Source organism: Chiloscyllium punctatum, chromosome 18, assembly GCF_047496795.1.
Source record: "Chiloscyllium punctatum isolate Juve2018m chromosome 18, sChiPun1.3, whole genome shotgun sequence".
Taxonomy (NCBI): Eukaryota; Metazoa; Chordata; class Chondrichthyes; order Orectolobiformes; family Hemiscylliidae; genus Chiloscyllium; species Chiloscyllium punctatum.
This window is the reverse complement of record NC_092756.1, coordinates 76,448,851-76,467,333: the sequence shown is the minus strand read 5'-3', so window position 1 is coordinate 76,467,333 and position 18,483 is coordinate 76,448,851. Positions and strand designations below refer to the sequence as shown.

General features: G+C 46.6%; 2 non-coding genes across 2 annotated transcripts; both read right to left on the bottom strand.

The window, feature by feature from the left end:
* Positions 1-5,994: 5,994 nt before the first annotated feature.
* On the bottom strand, positions 5,995-6,067 carry trnar-ucu (transfer RNA arginine (anticodon UCU)). The gene has a single exon. It is a non-coding gene; the product is annotated as a tRNA-Arg (tRNA).
* Positions 6,068-14,388: 8,321 nt separating this feature from the next.
* On the bottom strand, positions 14,389-14,461 carry trnar-ccu (transfer RNA arginine (anticodon CCU)). The gene has a single exon. It is a non-coding gene; the product is annotated as a tRNA-Arg (tRNA).
* Positions 14,462-18,483: the final 4,022 nt, after the last annotated feature.

The following is an 18,483-nucleotide window of genomic DNA, read 5'->3' as shown; positions in this document are numbered from 1 at the left end:
ACTTTGGCTTTATGAATTTTCTCACTGTTTAAAAAATAGTCCATGCCTGTATTCCTTTTTCCAAAGTGCAAGTCCGAGCATTTGCTCAGGTTGAATTTCATCAGCCATTTCCTGGACCACTCTCCTAAACTGTCTAAATCTTTCTGCAGCCTCCCATCTCCTCAGAACGACCTGCTTGTCTGCCTAACTTTGCATCATTGGTGAACTTCACCAGAATGTCCCCCAGTCCTTCATCCAGATCATTAATATATAAAGTGAACAGCTGCGGCCCCAACACTGAACCCTACGGGACACCACTTGTCACCAGCTGCCATTCCAAGAAAGAACCTTTTATCCCAACTCTCTGCCTTCTGTCAGATAGCCAATTCCCAATCCATGCCAGTAGCTCACCTCGAACACCATGGACGCTCACCTTACTCAGCAGTTTCCCGTGAGGCACCTTATCAATGGCCTTTTGGAAATCTAGGTAGATAACATCCACTGGGTTTCCCTGGTCTAACCTTCTTGTTACCTCTTCAACGAATTCTAACAGGTTTGTCAGGCATGACCTCCCCTTACTAAATCCATGCTGACTTGTTCTAATCCAACCCTGCACTTCCAAGAATTTAGAAATCTCATCCTTAATGATGGATGTTATAATTTAACCTACAACCGAGTTTAGGGTAACTGGCCTGTAATTTTCCATCTATTATCTTGATCTTTTCTTGAACAAGGAGTTTACAACAGTGATTTTCCAATCATCTGGGAATGTCCCTGACTCCAGTGATTTTCGAAAGATTAAAAATAGCCTCTACTATTGTCAGGCCCAATGTTCAACATGTTTAATGACTCATACAGCCATGATTGTCTCCCGCCATCTCTGAGAGAGGCCAATATTTCGCTTATTCTTAAAAAAGGGAAGGTCCTGGGGGTCTGTGCTTTGTACAGGCCCATTTCACTCTTAAATGTGGACTTTAAAATCCTCTCTAATACTCTTGTGTTAAGGCTGGAGACTGTGTTACCTTCTATTGTAAAAGAGGAACAGACGGGCTTCATAAAGGGCCACAGATCCTCCAATAATGTTAGGAGGCTGCTTAATGTAATTCAAGTGTGTCAACAACAGTCAATATAGGGATTGGTGATTTCTCTAGATACAGAGAAGGCCCTTGACCGAGTTGAGAGGCCGTACCTTTTCTATACTCTGGAGCGGTTTGTTTTGGGCAAAGTTTTTATAAGATGGGTAAAGGTTCTCCACAATGACCCTCTCACTGCAATCATCACCAACAGGGTGTGATCAAGCAATTTTAACATTTTTGGGGTCAGCCGGCAGGTCTGTTCCCTTTCCCCACTGCTTTTTACAGTGAGGATTGAATCATTGGTGGAGGCCATTCATAGGGATCCCAATATATCAGCTCCAGACGGGGGGTCAAATTTACATCAGAGTTTATTGTATGTGGACGATGACCTCATTCTTTCGTCAAATCCAGCAGATTCAGTACCTCGCCTGTTAGCATGCATCTGTGTGTTTGGCAACTTTTTGGGGGACAAGATTAATCTTTCAAAATCAGAGGCTATGCCTATGGGTGGTCTTATGAAAGTGTTAAGTCTTGAGGGTGAATATCGATTCCCATTTAAATGGTCACAGGGGGGTGTTGTGTATTTGAGCATGTTCATTACTCCAGTTCTGAATCAGCTGTTCAAAGACAATTTTGTTCAATTATTTGACAAAATCAAACAAGACCTTCAAAGATGGAGGCGCTTCTGGTCTCGTGGTTGGGTCGGATAGCGTTTATTAAGATGAATATTCTCCCTCGTTTACTATCCCCTATATGGATGCTCCCCCTGATTTTCGATAAGCAAACATTCAGGAGACTGAACGGCTGGTTCAGCCCCTTTATTTGGCATCGTCAGTGGCCCCTCATTAAATGAGCTAAACTGCGATTGTCTCACAGACTGGGGGGAGTGGATCTCCCAGACATTAAAAGCTACCAACGAAGCTCACTTTTATCCTACATGAGTGATTGGGCTTGTGGGGACCCTCTTTCAATATGGTTAGATATTGAAACCTCCCAGGCTAATGTGACCCCTTACTCACTTGCTGTGTTTGGACAAAATGAGGACAGTTAGGGAATATTGCCATAACCCAATAGTTATTGATACTGTTAAAGCATGGAGGGCAATTCAGCAGAGGGAAGGCAATATTGGCAAGACATCTTCTCTTACACCGGGTATGCCGGGTTTTCAACCGGGGATGATAGATTCAGGATCCAAACATTGGGCAGCTAGGGGTGTGTCTTGCGCGGGTGATTAGTTTGAGGGAGACACAATGATGTCCTTCGATCAGTTTGCACAGAAACACAAGCTACCGAACAGGGACCTCTTTTGTTTATTTCACGTTAGAGATTTTATTTTTAAAAAATGACACTTTTGACTGATCCCTCCAAGTCCGACATAGAGAGAGGGGTGATGTAGCCCCATATCCTGCAGACCCCACAAAGTTCTGTATTTTTCTGACACAACATCCCACCAAACCCAACACAGACCTGGGGACGTTTCCAGGGGAGATGAGAAATCGACTTGACATCAGACAAAGAAGATCAGCCGTGAAGACAAGGCTTAAAAGTTAGCCATCCCAGATGGGACATGAACCCACAATTCCAGGCTGCGGAGGCCAGTGCCTTATCCATTAGACCACTGGGCCCACATCTCCAAAACTGAAATGGCAGCCTGTAAATACTGCACCCTGAACCTCTCATATTGTGTTCTTCTCTGAGTTTTATACTCTCACTGATTGGTTGTTCCCCTTCCATCTCACGCTAAATCATTGGCTGCTTGATAAAATTGATCTTACCCCCCATTTCTCCCCAAACGGACCGACAAGAAATCCACCAAACTCCAACTTTGCACAACTCAAGTCTGAGGAAAATGGAGCAGACAGGAAAATAGCAAAGGGCTCAATGTTATTTTGTGCAGCACTTTCAAGATATTTGCATTTAGTGGGGAAGGAGGAAGTGGAGATGTTGCAAAAAGCTGCATTGAGGACAATTCAACAGAATCTTAGCGGGCATTCAGCCCATTGTGGCTGTGCTGTCTCTTTCAGACAATTTACCCCAAGATCTCCCAAATCCTGAAATTACCTTGTGCAAGTTTCTCCTAAAGAGCATTTTCCATAATCTCGAAGCAGGCAAGTGATTTTTAATGGAGTAGTTGAAAAATCCAGTCAATTTGGATTGAGATGGAGTTGATATGGGACGAAAATCAGCCACCACAAAGACCAGGCTTAAAAGGACAACACCCCAAAAGGGATTTGAAACTCCAATCCACTCCATCAGAAGCTACAGTCTTACCCATTAAGCCACAAAAACTCAGTGACAATACCCTACTGCGAATAGTTGATCTTAAATGAGTGCTACAGCCGAGCATGTTCCAAGATCTGTGACAACACACTGAGGGATGCACTAAAGTTTCGGGCAGCTGCTGCCAAGGTGTAACAGAGAAACAACACAGTCTCAGGTCGTTCTGACAAATTATCACATCGTTCTTTCATTTCTCAGACCCTCTTGGTGCCTGACAATGAACAGAGATCGGTTCCTGCCCAAGAACAAAATGCCTTTATTTTTCGTGACACAGAACTTTGAGAAATGTCAAAATTCCAGTGTTTTGTTGGTTCTTTTCTCTCTGCATAGACTGTCCACAACTGATTTAGAACCTTTGTCTGCATTTTTATTTGATTTTTTATGAATAAAGTATATTTTTTAAATAAACAAAAATCTGGAGAGAGAGAAGATCTGCCCGAACTTGCGAGACCAACCCGTTTATCGGGACAGGAAGGAGATTCCAATGGCCCAGCATGGATTGTTCCAGTTAATACCCTCGCCTCCTTGACCACAAAGTGGGGAGGGAAGTGGGAGTTGGCACGGGGCAGGGTGACACTCGGCACACGGACACACAAGATGGCCGCTGAGCCATAAGTTGGCCACTTGGCACACAAGATGGCCGCCGGACCACAATATGGAGAGATACAGCAGAGCAAATACAGACACTGCCTGGGGCCACCAGAATGCCAGCAAAATGCTCTCACAAATGAGTTGATTAGTTTAAGGCGGATGGGAGAGACAATACACATGAAGAACACACACTGCCCGCCAAAGGGTCTGGTCAGACAACACCTTTGATAGAAATGCTAACTGTTAGATACAGCCTCAATACAGAGTGATAATAACCAGGGCTGCAGTAATTGGCCTTCTCAGGAAGAGCGATTAGCGCACATTACTACAGCAACGGACTTCCGTGCAGACGCTGAAACTGACAACAACTGCACTGAAATTCACAAAGGCCACGCTGGAACTGACAATAACTGCACTGAAACGATCAAGGATTCTGCAATGTTTAGAATAAACAAGCCATGTTACAGAGACAATAACCTCATCACTGACCTATTATATCACAAAATGTATAACAGTATCTTGACCATGTGCTCCGGGTTGAGAGAAGAATCACAGCTGACCACTGTGCTGTTGGTGCTGCTCTCTCCCCGGAGCTCCGGGATTTCCTTGGACAATAAACTCTGTTGGTGAACCCCGACTCTGACTCAGAGCCTGGTGATTTTCAGCAGTTTCCTTCCCACAAATGTTTGTCCAATCTGTGGATGTGGCACTCCAAGTTCTCCAACGATGGCCTAACTACCTCACATCTCCATCATAGCCTCCTTGCAATTGTATTCAATACCTTGACTAAGAAAGGTAAGGACCCAAATGCATAGCCACAGCCCCATCAGTTCCAACCTTGAACCCCCAGATTTCAATCATTTCCATTGACATATTGGACCTTATCATAAATACCAAACATGCAGGTAATCTGGGGTTCAGCTGGTAATGTTGACAGAATATAGCTTAGACTGACACCAACACAACCAAAACAGAAGTTGCTTTGTCCATAGATTGGTAGCTCTATCTGTTGGAGCCCCAGTGACCTCATGGGTACAACACTAACTTCCTAAACCAGAGATTGTGGGCTCAAGTCTTATTTGGGGTTTTGATTTTGTTGAAAACTTCACTGTGCAGCTGATCTCAATCCTGCGTGGTCACGTGACCGTGGCAACAAAATCAGGCATTCTCAATTGATCCTCAGCTGGAGAAACTTGACCTGATAGAAAATTGGCCACACTAAATTAAACAGCAGCTATCAGCTCCAGACAATATTGCAACTAAGATCAAAGAGCGACAAAGATTCAAGAAGAACCAGTTCCAACCAGCCTGAGGGTTGTATATTTGAGAAGTGTCAGCCTGAGACAATCCACTTTATAGCTCCTGGCATGATAACAGTGAAGGGTATTGGTGTGACCCCATTGGATGATGTGAACCCAGCTCATGACCATATTGGCCAAAGCCACAGAAGATTCTGGAAGATCAGGGAAAAGTCGGGTAGGAACCACACCTGGATGCCAGTCCCTTCGCGAAGCCTTGACTGGGCCTTGCAGTGGAACTCTGACCATTTGGTCCAACCTTGTTCAGAGAAGCCCTAGAGTGGGGTGGGAGGAGGCCATTCAGTCCATCACATCCACACAGACCCTCTGAAGAGCATCCCATCCAGGCCCAACCACAATCCTCTCACCCTGCATTCCCCAGAGCCAATCCACCAAACCTGCACATCTTTGGGCTGTGGGAGGAAACCAAAGCACCCGGAGTACCCCATTGAGAAAATGTGCAAACTCGACACAAACAGACACCCAAGGGAGGAATCAAAGCCAGGTCCCTGATGCTGTGAGGCAGTCCAGCGACCCACTGAGCCACCATGCCATCCCCAGAAGGATCTCAGCAGGTTTTCAGTCATTGTGACTGTGCTGTCTCTTTCAGACGATTGACCCAAAAATCCTGCATATCCTCAACATTCTGTATTTTTCTGACACAGGGTACCACCAACCCAACACAGACTCGGGGACTTTTCCAGAGGAGATGAGAAATTGACTTGACCTCGGATGAAGATCAGCCATGAAGACAAGCTTTAAAAGTCAGACACCCCAGATGGGACTTGAACCCACAATCCCTGGCTTAGAAGGCCAGTGCCTTATCCATTAGGCCCCTGGGGCCACATGTGTGATGTTAAAATGGCAGCTTTTAAGTTTTGTTTTGCAAGAACACACTGACTGTGGCTCAGCCAGCACAGAGTCAGTGCCCTGGACTGAGGGGATTCTAAATCTCCTGGTTATATATATTTTTCTCTTTACCCCCGCACTGCTGCCTAACTGTGGTAGTGCTTATATTTTCCCCAGCACCCATGTTGTGTGTGTGCAGGTGTGAGACACAGTGAAAGACAACAGATGTACAAATCTTTATTCAATTCCCACCACCAGGAAGAAAGGAAACACCCGAGTGGCCAGTGACAAGCATCAAAGGGCAATGCTGTGTGACCAAACAGTGAGGGGGAGGGCACTCTCTGAACAGCTCAAGGATGTTGGTAGACACTGCGTGCTCCTTCTCCAGGGACACCCGGGCTCGAACGTAACCATGGAAGAGGGTCAGGCAATCGGCCCTAACAACCAGTTTGGCCAGGCCCAGGAGCAGACCCACGAGGAGATCCTCTGACCAACCCTCCCCCCTCGGCACTGGGTGCCCAATGATGGGGAGTGTGGGGTTGAAGTCCAACCAGAAACGGAGGAGAAGGTTTCCCAGAAAGCTAAAAAGGGAGTGCAAGCGCCCTGTTCCATGGACTCCACAGCACCACAGAACAAGCAGTTGGGCTGGGAGTCCGTGAACCACCGCAATCTGCGGACTGTCGCGTGCAATACCCTCCACCCCAGATCCCCGTGAGAAAGGGGGAGGACTCCCATGTAGAGAGCCCTTCACTGGGGATGATCCCCACCACCCGGTGGTAAATGGGCACGCCAGGGTGTGTCCGGGAGGTGGATGAGGGTGTGCAGCAGCAGTCTGTAGAGGGCCCTCTGTGATACACCCCTGAAAGGGACAAAACTAAAACTCCAGAGACAGCTCAGGTTGTGGGGCACAGTCTCCCACAGGAAGTACAGGACCCTGGGGCCAATGTGAAATTCCGTCCAGGCAGGAGTGAGTGCAGACGGGATCCCACCGCACACCTGAGCATCCTCCAACTGGGGCACTAGGTGGGGTCTGAGCACCGTCGTTTTAAGGTGTCGGATGGTTGTGGCCACGTACCGGACGTCTACCGCTGCCCTGCTCGCTATATCCTGCGGCAGCGTCCAGCCCAGGCCCCCACCATCCAGCACGTCCCCGACCCTGGTCACCCTCACAGTCACGGCCCTCCCCTCCGACAGTCACTCGAACCCACGAGTACGGAGGTGCGGATTCCTGAGCAACGTCTCCATGACGACAGCCGTTACTCCTGCCGGAGGGTAGGCGTGACGCGATTCGACCATGTTCCAGACCGTGAGCAGGTCCTGGTAAAAGACAGGCAGTGTCCTGAGAGTGACCTCCAAACCATCACGGTCCCTGAACAGGAGCTGAGTGTCGTAGTTGAGGTTACGCACCTGGTGGAAAAAATACGTCGCCAGGGCACCCCGCCGAGGGGGAGGCTCAATGTAAAGGTATCGCTGCAAGGTCTGAAGGTGGAACGTCGCTACCTGGGTGTGAACGCACACCAGCGACTGACCGCCCTCCTCAATATGGAGACTCAGGACCTGCGCAGTGACCCAGTGCATCTTTTTGTCCCAGAAGAAGTGAACCAACATTCTCTGGATGTCAGCGACAAAACCAGGAGGAGGGACCAAAGTGACCAGCCGGTACCACAGCATGGCAGGCACCAGCTGGTTTATGACCAACACTCGACTCCTGTGAGACAGCACTCGGAGCAGTCCTGTCCAGAGGCCTGGGCGAGCCAAGACTTTGGCCTCCAGCTCCTGCCAGTTCCCCGGCCAGGATTCCACAGCTGGGCTAAGGTAGACCCCCAGGTCGAGGAGATGGGTGGTACTCCAGCTGAACCCCAGTAACTCCTCCGGCAGAGACTCCACCCGCCTCGGACTGACCGGTCGTCTGGAATATTGGGCCCAGTTGATCCTGGGGGAAGAGGCCGCTGAGTACAAGGCCTGGCACTCACACATCCTCCCAGGTCAGCAGGGTCGGTGAAAGGGAGGAGCACGTGGTCAGCGTAGGCCGAGATGACCAGCCCTTTGCCCGCACCGCGCAGAACCAGCCCTGACAACCTCCTCCATAAGAGGCACAGGAAAGGCTCCACGCACAGGGAATCCAGCTGGCCGGACAGGGGGCAGCCTTGGCGTACTCCTCTCCCAAAGTGAAGGGGCAGTGTCATGGAGCCGTTAACTTTAAAACTAATTGCACCTGCCTCCACTTGGTCCACATCCACAGAAGCATTTCCTGTCATGTACCTGTCCAAATGTCTTTCTCATAGAATCCATACAGTGTGGAAACAGGCCATTTGGCCCAACATGTCCACCCAGACTCACTCCCCGACATGTCCTCATGCCAAATGTACCCAACCTTCACATCCCTGAACAGTCTGGGCAATTTTGCATGGCTAATTTACTTGTGGGAGGAAACTGGAGCACCTGGAGGAAACCCACACAGACACTGGGAGAAAGTGCAAAATCCACACAAACTGTCACCAGAGGCTGAAATTGAACCTCGGTCCCTGGTGCTATGAGACAGCAGTGCTAACCACGGAGCCAACTTGGAAACTCTACACAAACAGTCACCCAAGGGAGGGATCAAAGCCAGGTCCCTGACACTGTGAGGCAGCAGTGTTACCCACTGAGCCACCATGTCATCCCCAGGAGAATCTCATCAGGTTTTCAGCCATTGTGACTGTGTTGTCTCTTTCAGACGATTCACCCCCCATCCTGCAGATCCCCGAAAATCTTGAGCAAGAACATAATGGGCACCACTTCACATCAGCTGAAAGCAGACAAGGGGGATTTCTCCAAAGTCAATTAGAAATAACATTGACAGTGAACAAGCCAGAAATATTCAGACACCCCAGATGGGACTTAAACCCAAAATCCCTGGGTTAGGAAGCCAGTGCCTTATCCAGTAGGCCACTGGGGCAACCTTTAAATACTGAACCCTGCCCTGTCATATTGTTTTTATCTGAGTTTTCTACTCTTACTGATTGTTTTTTACCCCTTCCATTTCATGCTAAATTGTCGGCTGCTTGATAAATTGACCTTGCCTCCCATTTGGCCCCAGACGGACATTTGAGAAATCACAGCCGGTCAGACAGCGTCCGAGGAGCAGGAGAGTCGACATTTCGAGCATAGGCCTGAAGAGCTTATACTCGAAACATCGACTCCCCTGCTCCTCAGATGCCACCTGACCAGCTGTACTTTTCCAGCACCACACAGTTTGACTCTGATCTCTCACATCTGCAGTGTTCACTTTCTCCCAGTCGAGAAATCAACTCAACTCCAACTTTGCAGACCCACAGTTTGAGGCAAATGGAGCAGACAGGAGAAGGAAAAGGGCTCAATGTTATTGTGTGCAGCACTTTCAAGATATTTGCAGTTAGTGGGGAAGGAGGAAGTGGAGATGTTGCAAAAAGCTGCATTGAGGACAAATCAACAGAATCTTAGCAGGAATTCAGCCCATTGCAGCTGTGCTGTCTCTTTCAGACAATTCACCCCAAGATCTCCCAAATCCCGGAATTACCTTGTGCAAGTTTCTATGTCACATCATTTGCCATAATCTCAACGTAGGCACAGTGATTTTTAACAGAGTACTGTCGATGAAAAATTCAGGATTAGTGGTACTGGAAGAGCACAGCAGTTCAGGCAGCATCCAAGGAGCTTCGAAATTGGCATTTCGGCAAAAGCCCTCCATCAGGAATAAAGGCAGTGAGCCTGAAGCGTAGAGAGATAAGCTAGAGGAGGGTGGGGGTGGGGAGAAAGTAGCATAGAGTACAATGGGTGAGTGGGGGAGGGGATGAAGGTGATGGGTCAGGGAGGAGAGGGTGGAGTGGATAGGTGGAAAACGGAGATAGGCAGGTAGGACAAGTCCGGACAAGTCATGGGGACAGTGCTGAGCTGGAAGTTTGGAACTAGGGTGAGGTGGGGGAAGGGGAAATGAGGAAACTGTTGAAGTCCACATTGATGCCCTGGGGTTGAAGTGTTCTGAGGCGGAAGATGAGGCGTTCTTCCTCCAGGCGTCTGGTGGTGACGGAGTGGCGGTGAAGGAGGCCCAGGACCTCCATGTCCTCGGCAGAGTGGGAGGGGGAGTTGAAATGATTCCAATGGCCCAACATGGATTGTTCCAGTTAATATCCTTTCTCAGATGGATAGAGCTGGAGAGAGAGTAAAGATTGTGGGAATTTGGGAAATGCTGACAATCTGTTTTAATATTTTGTTAATAAAATCAATTTGAACCGCAAACCAATTATGACCCCCTTTGTCTGCATCACCAACAAGAATACTGAAGGAAAGTTGAGTTTAATTCCATTGTGTGACTAAAGTTCATCTGGTCGATCAGTGGAAATTAAAAGCCATGTCACACAACAGGCAGAGTCAATCTTTAGCTGAGTAGAAGTTCAGCAGAGAGAAACAGACTTACTTTGTGATATAAAGGTAATTCCTGTCCCATTGATCTATTAACTGCAGGGAACTTTCAGATACGTGGTATCTTTAGAGCAATTAAATATCCTCCCAAGATATATGCTTTCACTCTCAACTGAAGATGTTATAACTTCAATGGCTAAGAGTATTAACCAATAAATCAATGCCAAGCCACTTGAAGTATTACACTTGGCCCATCATCATCGCTGTAATTGCAGAATGCAGCATAACCTATTCCGTCTTCTAACTTACTGACAGCCTACTTTTCAGAAGTCTCCTTACACGACTCTGAAAACAAATTAAAAGAAACCAATTAAACCAAAACGCACAAATTAAAATGTCCCAGTCATTTGTGACGTAGTTTCTCAGCTCCTGGTAAGTGGGTGGCACAGTGGTTAGCACTGCTGCCTCACAGCGCCGGAGACCCGGGTTCAACTCCCGCCTCAGGCGACTGACTGTGTGGAGTTTGCACGTTCTCCCCGTGTCTGCGTGGGTTTCCTCCGGGTGCTCCGGTTTCCTCCCACAGTCCAAAGATGTGCAGGTCAGGTGAATTGGCCATGCTAAATTGCCCGTAGTGTTAGGTAAGGGGTCGATGCAGATGTAGGGGTATGGGTGGGTATGCTTCGGCTGGGCAGTGTGGACTTGTTGGGCCGAAGGGCCTGTTTCCACACTGTAAGTAATCTAATCTAATCTAAATGTTGATCTAGCCAGCAATGTTCACACCCTGGAAATGAATAAAAACAATCCCACAATGGAATAAACCGCCAGGGGAAAAGTCATAGTGTAATGACTTGAAAACATCAAGCCCCAACTTTGGATGTTTTCTATTGTTATGTTTTACATTATCATCCAAAACGCACCAGTCATTGACATAAAGGTTATGATTTGGAGGAGCCGGTGTTAGACTGGGGCGGACAATGTTACAAATCACACAGCACCAGGTTATAGTCCAACAGGTTTATTGGGAAACACGAGCTTTCGAAGAGCTGCTTCTTCATCAGGTGGTTGTGGAGCAGGATCGTAAAACACTGAAGTTTTAACAACAGGATTGCAGTGTCATGGCATGTAATATTAAAGAAATTGAGCTGAAGTCTTTCATCTTTTAGAATGATCATGTTAGTTTCAGTTCCTTGTTATGTACATCCCAGACCTTTGTTAAAGTTACATTCTCAAGAGAGTTTTAACAATCGGTGCCATCTCAGCTCAGATAATGCATTGAAGATGTGAGGTTAAAATCTGTCTGTGTCCCAATGTTCGGTCAGACTGATTCTATTTCTAAAGTGGCATTTACAGAATCTGACATGGTTTTATGCAGTTTTTGAGTGAAACAAAACATAATTCTGAACGTACAAATTCACCCCACAAATGTATATGTGTGTGCGTGCAGGGGAGACCGAGTGATTGTGTGCATTTGGATGTGTGTGAGAGGGGGCGATGGTGTGAGTGTCTGTGAGAGTGTGTGTATGTGTATGTGTTTGAGTGTAATGGGGTATACATCTGTGAGAAGGTGTGTGTGTGTGTGTGAGTGTGGGAGTGTGTATGTGTATTGTGTGACAGGATGAGTGTGTGTGTGTGTGTGTGTGTGTGTGTGTGTGTTTAGTGCAGTGGGGTCAGCTGTAGTGTGACAAGAACCCAAGGTCCCAGTTGAGGCCATCCCCATGGGTACCAAACGTGGTTCTCAGCCTCTGCTCGGCCACTCTTCGTTGCTGCCTGTCCCAAAGTCCACCTTGGAGGATGGTTACCTGAAGGATCGAGGTTGAAAGTCCCTAATCATTGAAGTGATCTCCGACTGGGATGGGACACCTCTGTTTGGTGATTGTAACGCGGTGCCCATTCATCTGTTGCCGTAGCCTCTGCTCGGTCTCGCCAATGTACCATGCATTGGGCATCCTTCCCTGCAGCGTATGAGATGGACAACGTTGGACGAGTCACATGAGTACCTGCCGCGTACATGGTGGGAGATGTCCCCATGTGTCATGGCGGTATCCATGGTGACACTCTGACACGTTTTACAGTGTCTGCTGTGACAGGGTTGTTTGGTGTTGTCCTGAAGGCCGGGCAGTTTGCTGTGAACAATGGTCTGTTTAAGGTTTGGTGGCTGTTTAAAGGTGAGAAGTGGAGGGGTGGGGAAGGTCTTGGCGAGGTGCTCATCCTCATCGATAATGTGTTGCAGGCTGTGGAGAATGTGACGTAGTTTCTCAGCTCCTGGTAAGTACTGGACAATGAAGGGGACCCTGTTGGTTGCAGCTCGTGTCTGTCTCCTGAGGAGGTCATTGCAGTTTCTCCCTGGGGCATGTCCGAACTGGCGATTGATGAGTTAAGCATCGTATCACATTCTTATCAGGGCATCCTTGTGTACTTCCAAGTGCCCGTCACATTCCCCCTCACCTGAACAGATCCTGTGTAAGTGTATGGCTTGTACAGAGGGGACGGCTGTTTTAATATGTTGAGGGTGGGTTTGTGGTTGAGTGAGGTGCTGTGGTGTCCATCCTTGATGGAGATGCATGTGTCCAAGAATGAGACAGATACTAAACAGGAGTCCATGGTGAGTTTGATGGTGGGATGAAACTCGTGAAATGTTGGTGAACATAAATGTTGGGAGAGTGCAGCATTGTTCTGACATGAACACAACCAAGGTTGAGGGGATCAATTCTCCTGACATGGCCCCAGAAGCACGTGTTGTCCCAGTGACCTAACAGCTCCATCTCTGATCTTCTAAGCTACTGCCTGTGGTTTACATCCCTTCTGGGGATACTTTCAATTTAAACATTCTCTCCAATTAAAACCCTCTCACTGCATTATCTCCATTCAAATTAAGTTAATCTCTGACCTAATGTCTTTAAAACTCTGCATGGCTGCTTTGTGATCATGGAATTAAAACATTTCCAAGTCAGTTTGATACATGTGGCAACAAACGTTTGATGAACTGGAGCGAAAGGGAGTGGAATTAATTTCTCAGCTCTCCCAAAGAGACAGCATAGACATGATGGGCTTCAGTATATACAGTCACATTCGAAGATTCATTGATCTGAAATTAAACAGTTAAATGTCTGGTTCGATGAGTTGGACCAAGATAACAGTAATCCGAAAGGTGGAAGATTCATTGAAAATATTTGGTTTGCAAGTAATGATAGACACAGTGAAAAGTTTTGTCTTGTGAGCAATACAGGCAGCTCACAGAGTTCAGTAACATAGATAAGTAAATAATAGGGAAACAGCAGCAGGAACAATAACACAGGTACAGGTGAATATTGAGAGTCTGTGAGACCGTTCAGTATTCTAACAACAGTAGGGTAGAAACTGTTTCAAAACCGGTTGGTGCGTGTGGTCAGGCTTCTGTACTTTCTCCCCGATGGTAGAGGTTGTAGAAAAACATTGCCAGGGTGGGATGGAACTTTGAGAATACTGGAGACCTTTCCTTGACAGTGGGCCTGGTAGATGGATTCTATAGATGGGAGGTTGGCCTTTGTGATTGTCTGGGCCGAGTTCACCACTCTCTGTAACCGTCTCCGATCTTGAATGGTACAGTTGCCAAACCAGGTCGTGATACATCCAGACAGAATGCTGTCGATGGTGCACCTATAAACGTTGGCAGGGGTATTCTCTGTCAGTAATATCCGATGTTCTGGAGGGATCAGTGTTGAAGAGTTGGTTTGTTGATGAGAGCTGGCTTCCAAAAACAACCTCTCCAACCGCACTCTCAGGAATCTCGTCCACATCGAGAAACAGCAGCCACTTGATGACCACCTTCAACATTCAATCCTGCAGATCCTCGAAAATCTTGTGCAAGATCATGTTGGATACCACTGACCATCACCTGAATGTCGAGATGGGGATTTTTCCAAATTACATTAGAAATAAAGGATAAGCGACAGAGACACCCCAGATGGGACTTGAACCCACTATCCCTGACTTAGGAGGCCAGTGCCTTATCCATTAGGCCACTGGGGCCCCACATGTGGATTGCTGAACAGCATTTGTGATAATCTCAACACAGGCACAATGATTTTGAACAGAGTGACTAAACACATCCAGTCAATTTGGATTGAGATGAAGTTGACATGGGATGAAAATCAGCCACTGCAAAGACCAGGCTTAAAAATGAAATCCCTGAAATCCCAGATTTCAGAGGCCAGTGCCATAGCCATTAGGCCATGAGGGTACTATATTGGCAGACCACTGGAAACAGTTGACCCCAAATGAGAGCGACAGCCAAGCACACTCCCAGATCTGTGACAACACACTGAGGGACGCACTAACGGTTCAGGCAGCTGCTGCCAGGTGTAACAGGGAAACAACACAGTCTCAGGTCTTTCTGACAAATGATCACATCGTCCTTTCAGTTCTCAGACCTTCTTGGTGCCTGACAATGAACAGAGATCGTTTTCTGCCCAAGTACAAAATGCCTTTCTTTCCACAATGATACAGAAGGTTTGAGAAATGTCAATATTCCAACGGTTTGTTGGTTCTTTTCTCTCTGCATAGACTGTACACAACTGATTTAGAACCTTTGTATGCATTTCCAAATGATGTTACAAACTGTTTCAAAACTTTGTTAATAAAATCAAGTTGAAATGCAAATCAAATTTAGTCTCCCTTTGTCCCCATCACCAACAAGAATACTTGAGTAAAGTTGTGAGGAATTCATCAGACCAATGAGACTCCAGGAATTCTTCCAAGATGTCAGCAATGATCCCAATGAGCCAACCAACGAACGGGAACAGTCATCAGAGAGATCCATCGTGGAGCGACCAAAGAAGGAGTCGATTTGTATCCCTGCGGAGGGCCGCTGTCCTGACCTTGAGATGTGTGCTCAACCGTCAGGAGATGGGTGAATGACAGATTTAAAAATCACTCAACACCAGGTTAGAGTCGAACATGTGGAAGCACTAGGTTTCGGAGCACTGCTCCTTCATCAGGTGGTTGTGGAGAATAAGATTGCAGGACACAGAATTTATAGCAAATGTTTACAGTGTGATGCAACTGAAATTGTATCTTGAGAAAGACCTGGATTGTTTGTTAAGTCTCTCATCTTTTAGAATGGCCAGGTTGGTTTTCGTTCTTTCATATGTAAATTGCAAAACTTTTATCAAAAGTTACATTCTCAAGTGAACTTTAACAATTGGTGTCATGTCGGCCCAGATGATGTATTGAAGGTGTGAGCTTCCTTGTGTGAGGCTGTCTGTGCCACAATAGTCAGACTGATTCTAAGCTAATAAACAGATTTAAAGCATCTCACATGAATTCATACAGTTTTTCAGTAAAAAAAATGTAATTCTGTAAGTACAAATTCATCACACAAACTTATATGTGTGTGTATGTATGTGTGTGGGTATGTGTGTTTGTGCGTATGTGTGTTTATATGTGTGTGTGTATATATATGTGTGTGGGTGTGTATGTGTGTGTATGTGGGTGTATGTGTGTGTATATGTGTGTTGGTGTGTATGTGTGTGTATGTGTATGTGTGTGTGTATATGTGTGTGTGTGGGTGCGCGCGCGTGTGTGTGTATGTGTGTATGTGAGTGTATGTGCGTATGTGTGTATATATATGTGTGTGTGTGCGTGTGTATGTGTGTGTATGTGTGTGTGTGGGTGTGTATATATGTGTGTGTATGTGTGTGTATGTTTGTGTTTGTGTATGTTTGTGTTTGTGTGTATGTGTGTGTATATGTGCAGATGTGTGTGTATATGTGTGTGCGTGTATGTGTGTGTTTGTGTGTATGTGTGTGTAGTGTGTGTGTATATGTATGTGTGTGGGTGTGTATGTGTGTGTATGTATGTGTATGTGTGTGTATATGTATGTGTGTGTATGTGTATGTGTGTGTGTATGTGTGTGTATGTGCGTGTGTATGTGTGTGTGTGTGTGCATGTGTATGTGTGTATGTGCATGTGTGTGTTTATGTGTATGTGTGTTTGTGTGTGTGTATATGTGTATATGTGTGTGTATACATATGCGAGGTCTTGCACTTTGGCAAAAAGAATAAAAGCACGGACTACTTTCTAAATGGTGAGAAAATTCGTAAAGCCAAAGTACAAAGGGATCTGGGAGTGCTAGTCGAGGATTCTCTAAAGGTCAACATGCAGGTTGAGTCTGTGATTAAGAAAGCGAATGCAATGTTGTCACTTATCTCAAAAGGGTTGGAGTATAAAAACACCGTTGTGCTACTGAGACTTTATAAAGCTCTGGTTAGGCCCCATTTGGAGTACTGTGTCCAGTTTTGGTCCCCACACCTCAGGAAGGACATACTGGCAGTGGAACGTGTCCAGCGGAGATTCACACGGATGATCCCAGGAATGGTAGGTCTAACATATGAGGAACGGCTGAGGATCCTGGGATTGTATTCATCGGAGTTTAGAAGATTAAGGGGAGACTTAATAGAGACGTACAAGATAATACATGGCTTGAAAAGGGTGGATGTGAGGAAATTGTTTCCGTTAGGTGAGGAGGCTCGGACCCATGGACACAGCCTTAGAATTAGAGGGGGTAAATTCAGAACAGAAATGGGGAGACATTTCTTCATCCAGAGAGTGGTGGGTCTGTGGAATTCATTGCCGCAGAGTGCAGTGGAGGCCGGGACGCTAAACGTCTTCAAGGCAGAGATTGATAGATTCTTGTTGTCTCGAGGAATTAAGGGCTACGGGGAGAATGCGGCTAAGTGGAGTTGAAATGCCCATCAGCCATGATTGAATGGCAGAGTGGACTCGATGGGCCGAATGGCCTTACTACCTCTCCTATGTCTTATGGTCTTATGGTATGTGTGTGTATATACGTGTGTGTATGTGCGTGTGCATGTGTGTGTTTGTGTGTGGGTGTGTATGTGTGTGTGCATATGTGTGTGTGGGTGTGTGTGTATATGTGTGTGTGTATGTGCATGGGTGTGTGTATGTGCGTGTGTATGTGTTTGTGTGTATGTGCGTATGTGTGTGTGTTTGTGTGTCTAATCGCGTGTGTATATGTGTGTGTATGTGCGAATATATGTGCGTATGTATGTGTGTATATGTGTGTATGTGTGTGTGTGTGTGTGTGTGTGTGTGTTATGTGTATGTGTGTGTATGTGTGTGTGTATGCGAGGTCTTGCACTTTGGCAAAAAGAATAAAACCACAGACTACTTTCTAAATGGTGAGAAAATTCGTAAAGCCAAAGTACAAAGGGATCTGGGAGTGCTAGTCGAGGATTATCTAAAGGTCAACATGCAGGTTGAGTCTGTGGTTAAGAAAGCGAATGCAATGTTGTCACTTATCTCAAGAGGGTTGGAGTATAAAAACACCATTGTGCTACTGAGACTTTATAAAGCTCTGGTTAGGCCCCATTTGGAGTACTGTGTCCAGTTTTGGTCCCCACACCTCAGGAAGGACATACTGGCAGTGGAACGTGTCCAGCGGAGATTCACACGGATGATCCCCGGAATGGTAGGTCTAACATATGAGGAACGGCTGAGGATCCTGGGATTGTATTCATTGGAGTTTAGAAGATTAAGGGGAGACTTAATAGAGACGTACAAGATAATACATGGCTTGAAAAGGGTGGATGCGAGGAAATTGTTTCCGTTAGGTGAGGAGGCTCGGACCCATGGACACAGCCTTAGAATTAGAGGGGGTAAATTCAGAACAGAAATGCGGAGACATTTCTTCAGCCAGAGAGTGGTGGGCCTGTGGAATTCATTGCCGCAGAGTGCAGTGGAGGCCGGGACGCAAAACGTCTTCAAGGCAGAGATTGATAGATTCTTGTTGTCTCGAGGAATTAAGGGCTACGGGGAGAATGTGGGTAAGTGGAGTTGAAGTGCTCAGCAGCCATGATTGAATGGCGGAGTGGACTCGATGGGCCGAATGGCCTTACTTCCACTCCTATGTCGTATGGTCTTATGGTACGTGTGTGTATGTGCGTGTGCATGTGTGTGTTTGTGTGTGGGTGTGTATGTGTGTGTGCATTTGTGTGTGTGGGTGTGTATGCGTGTGTATGTGTGTATGTGTG